We start from the raw sequence: 9,731 nt of genomic DNA, 5'->3' as shown, positions 1-9,731 counted from the left end.
GACTGTCAATAAAACTCAAGAAATTCTCGTACCACCTGCAACCACCATAGGGGCCTAAAGAAATGAATGTTGTTGGATGTCAGGAAATGTGGAACATCTTACTATATGGCGTGCTCTCGAACTGTTTACAGATGTGACGGAAAGGAAGAGACAAGGCCATCTCATGCTAGCAAAACTTGATTGTCATGTTTTGTCATCAGGGTAAGTAGGCGCGATGACCACTACTGCCTGTCTGCAGTGGAAACAGAGCTATCGAACGTATGCAGTGCAGTGAAGTTGGTGACACAACAGTGGCTTCAGAACTACAGAAATTTAAGATTTCGAGATAAAACAGTGCAGTGAGTTGAATAAATGGAAGAAAAATTCTCGTATACAGAATTTCAGTGTTAGATCAAACTAAAGCCATACAATGTCGCCAGAATGCCAGGAAGTGTGAAACAAGATTGTAAATATATGTGCGCGATTTGTTGTTAGACTTCTTGGTCTTAACGGGAAAGTGTCCAGACCAAATAACTATATTTAAGCTCTAGATACAGGGATGGTGTGCAATGTGTGGCAGTTGAGTGTCATCTGCTTAGAAGAGAATTTACGGATTTACAGCACTCCAGAGTAGTCCTTGGATGGTGACCAGGGAACCTTCACACTAATTGATGTTATCGACGCTGTGGATGAACAATAAGGGCAGACGGTGAAAAAAATGTACCGCTTTAACGCAGCGCGCAATGTCGGCGGGACGCAGTGCATATGTCTACACACCGGAAAGAGCGGATTTCTCGACGCCTCCGTGGCGCAATCGGCTAGCGCGTTCGGCTGTTAACCGAAAGGTTGGTGGTTCGAGCCCACCCGGGGGCGTAATTTTATTCATCCCCATTCGTCCACAAAATGGATTTCGATAACAGAACTAATTATTGAAATGATAACTTGTGCACAGTTTTGGCAGTTTCTAAAGACGAGGCATGATAGTTGACGGGAAAAAGTATATTGACAGGAACATTAATTCGTCATCCTGTATTTACACTGTTATCAGTCGTCCTTCACAAAAACGGTTTGGAAGAAAGGACCCTGTCAACGAATGATTACATGGAGAGTGGCGAGGATATAAATAGCATAAAAATGTCTATCAGCATCTGTTTCTGTCACATAAGTGGTTACAAGTCGTGTATGCTAAAGTTACCGTGTTCTCTTCACTGGTGCAAATTTATACTGAGGGATAGCACGTAATTAAGTAACATTTCTATTTTTTGCCCTTCTACTGTGTGTCTACAACGCTTTTTATTTTATTTTGTTGCTGTTTAGTGTACATACCACACAACCAACATCTTCTTAGGTAAGTCGGACATTTCATGATATGTTAGTACGTACAGAACACACAATACCTGATAACGGATCATAGTAATACAAACAGAACCATTTAGACTATTGACAGAGTAGTATAAATACAGTAATCTGTCCTGAAATAAAACTGCTACATAATCTTCATTTTATATGATGTATTGTAATGACAAAAAAAAGGGTTCAAATGGCTCTGAGCACTATGGGACTTAACATCTGTGGTCATCGGTCCCCTAGAGCTTAGAACTACTTAAACCTAACTAACCTAAGGACATCACACATCCATGCCCGAGGCAGGATTCGAACCTGCGACCTTAGCGGTCACGCGGTTCCAGACTGAAGCGCCTAGAACCGCACGGCCACACCGGCCGGCTTGTAATGACACCATTACCTGAAAGACAATCTATGGGATGGTACAGAAGGTCTCCTTTTCTATTTTCATTCCGTTATATACTGTCCAGTCATATTAATGTGACCACCTATCGAAAGCCTCAATAACGGTCTTTTGCAACGAAATACGTGCAGGAAGAGAGTCAATGAGCTTCTAGAATCTAGAAGGTATCGCCAGGGATGTGGAGCCACGCCGACTCCAGTGCCGTGGCCAACTGCGCTAGGTTTCTCGGTTGAAGATCCATGATGCAAACAGTCCGGTCAAGGTGATCCCACAAATTCTCGATTGGGCTTAAATCCAGGGAGTTCGGAGGCCGGGGTAGCACGGCAAACTCATCCTGGTGCTCTTGGAACAATCACGTACACTACAAGCTGTCTGAAACGTTGCCTTGTCCTGTTGGCAGATCCCATCATGTGGAGGAAAAACAGTCTGCATGTGGGGGTGGACATGGACCCCAATGAAACATACATATTTGCGTTGATCCATTGTGGCTTCCAGAATGACGAGATTATGAAAGGAATACCACGGAAAATTACACACCACAACGCACCCTTCTCATCACAGGGGGTTGGATTTCAGATGTAAAAGCCGTACACGCCCACAGCCGTCTGTCCAATGGAGCATAAAACATGACTCATCCTGAAAGGCCACCTGTCTCCACTCAGTGGACGTCCAGTTGAGGTATTCGCACGCAAATTCCAGCCTACGCCGCCGATGAACACCAGTCAGCATGGGGGCATGTACCAGGCACGTGCTGCGGGGGCCCATACGCAACAATGTTCGCTGAACGCTCTTCGAGGAGACAAGGTTGGTAGCACCTTGGTTCATCTGGGCAGTCACTTGCTCAACAGTTGCACGTCTACAGGGTGTTACAAAAAGGTACGGCCAAACTTTCAGGAAACATTCCTCACACACAAATAAAGAAAAGGTGTTATGTGGACATGTGTCCGGAAACGCTTAATTTCCATGTTAGAGCTCATTTTAGTTTCGTCATTATGTACTGTACTTCCTCGATTCACCGCCAGTTGGCCCAATTGAAGGAAGGTAATGTTGACTTCGGTGCTTGTGTTGACATGCGACTCATTGCTCTACAGTAATAGCATCAAGCACATCAGTACGTAGCATCAACAGGTTAGTGTTCATCACGAACGTGGTTTTGCAGTCAGTCCAATGTTTACAAATGCGGAGTTGGCAGATGCCCATTTGATGTATGGATTATCACGGGGCAATAGCCGTGGCGCGGTACGTTTGTATCGAGACAGATTTCCAGAACGAAGGTGTCCCGACAGGAAGACGTTCGAAGCAATTGATCGGCGTCTTAGGGAGCACGGAACATTCCAGCCTATGACTCGCGACTGGGGAAGACCTAGAACGACGAGGACACCTGCAGTGGACGAGGCAATTCTTCGTGCAGTTGACGATAACCCTAATGACAGCGTCAGAGAAGTTGCTGCTGTACAAGGTAACGTTGACCACGTCACTGTATGGAGAGTGCTACGGGAGAACCAGTTGTTTCCGTACCACGTACAACGTGTGCAGGCACTATCAGCAGCTGATTGGCCTCCACGGGTACACTTCTGCGAATGGTTCATCCAACAATGTGTCAATCGTCATTTCAGTGCAAATGATCTCTTTACGGATAAGGCTTCATTCCAACGTGTTCAAATTGTAAATTTTCACAATCAACATGTGTGGGTTGACGAAAATCCGCACGCAATTGTGCAATCACGTCATCAACACAGATTTTCTGTGAACGTTTGGGCAGGCATTGTTGGTGATGTCTTGATTGGGCCCCATGTTCTTCCACCTACGCTCAGTGGAGCACGTTATCATGATTTCATACGGGATACTCTACCTATGCTGCTAGAGCATGTGCCTTTACAAGTACGACACAACATGTGGTTCATGCACGATGGAGCTCCTGCACATTTCAGTCGAAGTGTTCCTACGCTTCTCAACAACAGATTCGGTGACCGATGGATTGGTAGAGGCGGACCAATTCCATGGCCTCCACGCTCTCCTGACCTCAACCCTCTTGACTTTCATTTATGGGGGCATTTGAAAGCTCTTGTCTACGCAACCCCGGTACCAACTGTAGAGACTCTTCGTGCTCGTATTGTGGACGGCTGTGATACAATACGCCATTCCCCAGGGCTGCATCAGCGCATCAGGGATTCAATGCGACGGAGGGTGGATGCATGTGTCCTCGCTAACGGAGGACATTTTGAACATATCCTGTAACAAAGTGTTTGAAGTCACGCTGGTACGTTCTGTTGCTGTGTGTTTCCATTCCATGATTAATGTGATTTGAAGAGAAGTAATAAAATGAGCTCTAACATGGAAAGTAAGCGTTTCCGGACACATGTCCACATAACATATTTTCTTTCTTTGTGCGTGAGGAATGTTTCCTGAAAGTTTGGCCGTACCTTTTTGTAACACCCTGTACGCGCCAGTACACATCGCAGCCGTTGTTCACCCCTGTTATCTATGGTGCACCAGAGTTGCCTCTTCGCCGATTTTGGATAGCGCCGTTTTGCCATCAGCTTTAACCACGGTGGCACGCGAAGGTTTACAAACTTCGCTGGATCAGATATGATTCCACCCTTGGCCCGAAAGCCAATGGTCATGCCCTTTTCGACGTCAGACAAATTGCTCCTTTTTCGTATTACGACGATGACTGCACTGTTATTCACGTACCCCCGACACGCTTTATACTGAGGTAACAGAAGTCATGGAATAGCGTTAATCACATTATACAGATGGCCGTAGTATTGCTTACGCAAAGTATAAAAGGGCAGTGCGATGGCAGACTGTCATTTGTACTCAGGTGATTCATATTAAGAAGTTTTCGACTTGATTATGGCCGCAAATTAACAGACTTTGAGCGAGGAATGGTAGCTGGATCTAGACGCATGCGACATTCAGTTTTGGAAATCGTTAGGTAATTTAAAATTCCATCTCCACAGCGTCAAGAATCTGTCGAGAATACCACTTTCAGGCATTATCTCTCATCACGGACAGCGCAGTGGCCGACTGCTTTCACTTAACGACCGAGGGCAGCTTTACATGCATCTCAATGTTTATGACGTGATATCTCGCAAACTATGTGTCCTACAATGTTATAATTTAGCAGGTACACTCAGTGAGATATATGTATACTGTCTACTGTCTGTTTTGCGAACAGAATTAGTAGTAAAGAAGTAATAAATTAAACAGTCATGTCTGATGCTAAAGTTTTACTGCATGAACAGCGAAAATATAACTAGCGATAAACTTTCTTCATTTCATTTTTTGTTACCAGCATCAGCTAGGAAAAGTATCAATAAGGTTCGACACTATATATAAAGAGTGTTGGAAGTCGTTAAATGCTCTTACTTTCAGATCCTGAGTGAATAAAGTCTGGATAAAAATTTTACCCTTCCATCGTGGCAAGCTGTTACAGCAACCGGTGTAAAAGTGTTTAGACTGTTTTTGTTCTGAAAATCTGGGTAATTTGCACGCCATGAGTTTCATTGCCTACAACCTATACACAGTTACAAACTTCTTGTATTAAACTTTTAACGTAATATTGTGCATCTCAATGTGTAGATGAGGCATAGCAAACTTTGGGTGACCCGCGGTGCTGATTCACATCATTACTTCAGCTCGCGGGCCGTATCATCACGACGCGCAAGCAGCGCTCCTAGCGCATAAAGTCCAAACTACAGCGCCTGTGACTATGTTTACGGGGTAACGTACCAGTATGAATGGTATTCCTTTCCCAACCCGCCACGCCAACATATTATGCCTCGAAACACGTGTTTTTTTTTAGAAAACATACATTTTAGTTCACCCGAATTTCTACCACGGGCCAGATTGAAACCATTTGCCAGCCGGGTGCGACCCATGGATCGTCGGTTGCCCACTAGCGGTGTAGTTTATAAAAACATTTTAAACTTTTAAACTTAGTCAATAATTATTTGAGTTCCCAGAAATCCAGTTTTTGTTGCCACTGGAAACCGTTAGCTAAGCAAACTGCAACTGAGCCCGTCTGGCAGTTTGAGCCATTAAATAGTACGAATAAGTGTATTATCCGAACTGCAGCTCTTTGTGCGACAAATCCGCCAGAGCAGCTCTACGATAGTGTCAGTGCTACCTACGGGTAAAGTAGAAGTTCGGATTCACGATCGATCACGGAGGCAGCTCACAAGGTCTCAAAAAAAATGGCTCTGAGCACTATGGGACTTAATATCTATGGTCATCAGTCCCCTAGAACTTAGAATTACTTAAACCTAACTAACCTAAGAACATCACACAACACCCAGCCATCACGAGGCAGAGAAAATCCCTGACCCCGCCGGGAATCGAACTCGGGAACCCGGGGGGGGGGGGGGGGGGGGAAGCGAGAACGCTACCGCACGACCACGAGATGCGGGCTCACAAGGTCTCTTTCACGTCAGTAAGTTACCAGCATTTCGCTACACAAGTAAGCTTTACGTATATAGGTTAAGCCTGAGACGAAAATTGAGCAATGAGATAAGCTGGCAACGTGTATAAAACAAACTGGAGGAATAAAGTGAACTGTTCGTTATTGTCGCGGATTACAACAGAAAATGTACCAGTCATACTGTAGAAAAATACGGGGCAGTTCAGAGCTGGACAACAGAACACCAGCGAACAGCTTTGGAATCCAGAACCGCTCCCCCGTGAATCTTTGAATACCACAAAATACAGAAATTAGCGGATATGCAGAAACAAGAACAACAGGAGGTCGACTGGATTCGCGTTACACGTTGATATACGATCTTGGCAGTGGACAAAATCGTCGAAGAACCTATGACGTGTATTCAGCTTGCTAATGGGGCGCCAACCACACACGTAGTGAAAATGTGTGGACTGGACATCGTTTCGCACTAGTAAAAACTACATGAATAGCTGCTACTTTGCTATTACATGTCCATGCTGAAGCTGTATTCTACATTAAAAGTGAAATCAATAGCCACTCATATTTATCCGCGGCAGTCGTTGACAGCAATTTTCCATCGTAGTTCTACGATAATTTAGCTTCCCCGATTTGCGACATCTTCGTCTGCGATGCCTTATTAGTTGGGCAGATCTCTGCTGCTGTGTTCCTTTCAACTGTCCGCTGAGAACAGGCAAATGAAGAGGGAATTGCGAGAACACTGCGTTTAAGTATAGTACAGAACAGACGTACTAATTTGCTCGCAGTATGTGCTGACAATTACAGTTCACAGCTTTTTAGTGAACTACGAGGGTTTCCCAGAAAGTAACGCACCGCATTTTTTTCTTCAGAAGTTCTTTATTGAACATAATGAGAATTACACACACGAAATAAAGGTGTTTCATCTACACACTTTATTTTTCCACGTAATCTCCATCCCGTTGTATGGGCTACCTCTACCAATCCTTGTCCCAGTAGCGGAGCCAGTGCTTCACTGTGTGAATCGCCTCCTCATCGTCCTCAAAATATCTGCCACGAATGGCATACTTTAATGGCGCATACAAGCGAATAACATCAGCTCGCTGCAACATGTCAGCTGTGACAGTCGTGGATGGTCTCCCCGACCGTTGCAGATTGTGGAGCTCCGCTGAACCGCCTTCTGATGGCCTCACCATACGTGACTAGCGACTGACAGTAGTTCTGTCGACAGCAGATGCTCCATTGACTTTGCACAAGCGTTTGTGAGTATTCCCCACAGTATCTTTCTCTGCAGTGAGAAATTCAATGACGGCACGTTGCTTGTAACGTGTATCACCTACAAACGCCATTTTGGAACTGTCCTGCAGCAACGTTACCTGTCGGAAATGACGGAAATTTGGCGCGCTCACTCAGGAAACTTTAAATAATACATACGTAACGTTTCACATTTGTAGCATTGTTTTCGGCTGAGAAAAAAAATGCAGTGCATTACTTTCTTGGCAACCCTCGTAGATCATTAATACACTCCTGGAAATGGAAAAAAGAACACATTGACACCGGTGTGTCAGACCCACCATACTTGCTCCGGACACTGCGAGAGGGCTGTACAAGCAATGATCACACGCACGGCACAGCGGACACACCAGGAACCGCGGTGTTGGCCGTCGAATGGCGCTAGCTGCGCAGCATTTGTGCACCGCCGCCGTCAGTGTCAGCCAGTTTGCCGTGGCATACGGAGCTCCATCGCAGTCTTTAACACCGGTAGCATGCCGCGACAGCATGGACGTGAACCGTATGTGCAGTTGACGGACTTTGAGCGAGGGCATATAGTGGGTCTGCGGGAGGCCGGGTGGACGTACCGCCGAATTGCTCAACACGTGGGGCGTGAGGTCTCCACAGTACATCGATGTTGTCGCCAGTGGTCGGCGGAAGGTGCACGTGCCCGTCGACCTGGGACCGGACCGCAGCGACGCACGGATGCTCGCCAAGACCGTAGGATCCTACGCAGTGCCGTAGGGGACCGCACCGCCACTTCCCAGCAAATTAGGGACACTGTTGCTCCTGGGGTATCGGCGAGGACCATTCGCAACCGTCTCCATGAAGCTGGGCTACGGTCCCGCACACCGTTATGCCGTCTTCCGCTCACGCCCCAACATCGTGCAGCCCGCCTCCAGTGGTGTCGCGACAGGCGTGAATGGAGGGACGAATGGAGACGTGCCGTCTTCAGCGATGAGAGTCGCTTCTGCCTTGGTGCCAATGATGGTCGTATGCGTGTTTGGCGCCGTGCAGGTGAGCGCCACAATCAGGACTGCATACGACCGAGGCACACAGGGCCAACACCCGGCATCATGGTGTGGGGAGCGATCTCCTACACTGGCCGTACACCACTGGTGATCGTCGAGGGGACACTGAATAGTGCACGGTACATCCAAACCGTCATCGAACCCATCGTTCTACCATTCCTAGACCGGCAAGGGAACTTGCTGTTCCAACAGGACAATGCACGTCGGCATGTATCCCGTGCCACCCAACGTGCTCTAGAAGGTGTAAGTCAACTACCCTGGCCAGCAAGATCTCCGGATCTGTCCCCCATTGAGCATGTTTGGGACTGGATGAAGCGTCGTCTCACGCGGTCTGCACGTCCAGCACGAACGCTGGTCCAACTGAGGCGCCAGGTGGAAATGGCATGGCAAGCCGTTCCACAGGACTACATCCAGCATCTCTACGATCGTCTCCATGGGAGAATAGCAGCCTGCATTGCTGCGAAAGGTGGATATACGCTGTACTAGTGCCGACATTGTGCATGCTCTGTTGCCTGTGTCAATGTGCCTGTGGTTCTGTCAGTGTAATCATGTGATGTATCTGACCCCAGGAATGTGTCAATAAAGTTTCCCCTTCCTGGGACAATGAATTCACGGTGTTCTTATTTCAATTTCCAGGAGTGTAAATTGGTGAGGGTGCTTTAATTCTAAAATAACTGAAGTAATATAATTTCTTTATGTTAAACCTGCCACATTAAACTACGCTTCAGAAGTGATATTTTGAGTAATTAGGGACATAAGGCATAGTGTTTGAGATATAGCACCTTCGAGCCTACAAATTTGCTATCTCGATTCTTTAGTAGAGAAAACACGTCACCTGCTGAATGCAAGCGTCCTCAAAACTTTTACATGTATTACGATCTTCAGCTACACAACCCCATGTTATTCGTGTACATTTTCTGATGTCATCTATCCACTTTCAGTTATGCTGTCGTCTTTATCATTCATTATCAATTGGAATGCAGTAAAGAACTTCCTTGGTTCATCCACGGTGTATCCGCTTGTTTATCTCACTCACCTCCTTTTCAGTTTCATTACTATCATAATAAAGGTCTTCCACTCCAGACGGTTTCCTTGATTAGTTGGTTTTCCTATCTCTTCCAGTAATCGCCAACGTGCCTCCCTCCATTGTTTGCAGAAAAAAGACTCCCTTTTTGAATGGGTTTCGCATTAAAACTCCATGTGCCAATGGCAAAACTGGTAATAACCACTAAGTGACAAATTTTCCTTCTCAGTCACATCAGAGGCTTTGACTGAAAACACCTAC

The 9,731-nt window shown here is 46.2% G+C and overlaps 1 non-coding gene across 1 annotated transcript; it reads left to right on the top strand.

Moving 5' to 3' along the window:
* The first annotated feature begins 778 nt into the window (after positions 1-778).
* Positions 779-852, top strand: Trnan-guu (transfer RNA asparagine (anticodon GUU)). The gene has a single exon. It is a non-coding gene; the product is annotated as a tRNA-Asn (tRNA).
* The last annotated feature ends 8,879 nt before the right edge of the window (positions 853-9,731 follow it).

This window comes from Schistocerca serialis, chromosome 1 (genome assembly GCF_023864345.2).
Source record: "Schistocerca serialis cubense isolate TAMUIC-IGC-003099 chromosome 1, iqSchSeri2.2, whole genome shotgun sequence".
NCBI lineage: Eukaryota > Metazoa > Arthropoda > Insecta > Orthoptera > Acrididae > Schistocerca > Schistocerca serialis.
The sequence above is the reverse complement of the archived record's forward strand: the minus strand, read 5'-3'. Positions and strand labels throughout refer to the sequence as shown.